Below are 1347 nucleotides of genomic sequence, written 5' to 3'. Positions count from 1 at the left end.
CATCTGATTCAGAGAGGTTGGGTTAAATGCATCTGATTCAGAGGGTTAAATGCATCTGATTCAGAGTTGGGTTAAATGCATCTGATTCAAATGCATCTGATTCAGAGGGGTTGGGTTAAATGCATCTGATTCAGAGAGGTTGGGTTAAATGCATCTGATTCAGAGAGGTTAAATGCATCTGATTCAGAGAGGTTGGGTTAAATGCATCTGATTCAGAGGGGTTAAATGCATCTGATTCAGAGGGGTTGGGTTAAATGCATCTGATTCAGAGGGGTTGGGTTAAATGCATCTGATTCAGAGAGGTTGGGTTAAATGCATCTGATTCAGAGAGGTTGGGTTAAATGCATCTGATTCAGAGAGGTTGGGTTAAATGCATCTGATTCAGAGAGGTTGGGTTAAATGCATCTGATTCAGAGGGGTTGGGTTAAATGCATCTGATTCAGAGGGGTTGGGTTAAATGCATCTGATTCAGAGAGGTTGGGTTAAATGCATCTGATTCAGAGGGGTTGGGTTAAATGCATCTGATTCAGAGGTTGGGTTGAATGCATCTGATTCAGGGGTTGGGTTAAATGCATCTGATTCAGAGAGGTTAAATGTTAAATGCATCTGATTCAGAGAGGTTGGGTTAAATGCATCTGATTCAGAGAGGTTGGGTTAAATGCATCTGATTCAGAGAGGTTGGGTTAAATGCATCTGATTCAGAGGGGTTGGGTTTTAAATGCATCTGATTCAGAGGGGTTGGGTTAAATGCATCTGATTCAGAGGAGTTGGGTTAAATGCATCTGATTCAGAGAGGTTGGGTTAAATGCATCTGATTCAGAGAGGTTGGGTTAAATGCATCTGATTCAGAGGGGTTGGGTTAAATGCATCTGATTCAGAGAGGTTGGGTTAAATGCATCTGATTCAGAGAGGTTGGGTTAAATGCATCTGATTCAGAGGGGTTGGGTTAAATGCATCTGATTCAGAGGGGTTGGGTTAAATGCATCTGATTCAGAGGGGTTAAATGCATCTTATTCAGAGGGGTTGGGTTAAATGCATCTGATTCAGAGAGGTTGGGTTAAATGCATCTGATTCAGAGAGGTTGGGTTAAATGCATCTGATTCAGAGGGGTTGGGTTAAATGCATCTGATTCAGAGAGGTTGGGTTAAATGCATCTGATTCAGAGGGGTTGGGTTCAGTGTTGTTTACCTGTTTCAGTGTGTTTTACCTGTTTCAGTGTGTGTTTAACCTGTTTCAGTGTTTCAGTGTGTTTAACCTGTTTCAGTGTGTTTAACCTGTTTCAGTGTGTTTTACCTGTTTCAGTGTGTTTTATCTGCTGCAGGTAACGATGTCCATGTCTCTGTTGTT

This window comes from Oncorhynchus tshawytscha, linkage group LG15 (genome assembly GCF_018296145.1).
Source record: "Oncorhynchus tshawytscha isolate Ot180627B linkage group LG15, Otsh_v2.0, whole genome shotgun sequence".
Taxonomy (NCBI): domain Eukaryota; kingdom Metazoa; phylum Chordata; class Actinopteri; order Salmoniformes; family Salmonidae; genus Oncorhynchus; species Oncorhynchus tshawytscha.
Note: the sequence above shows the minus strand (reverse complement) of the source record.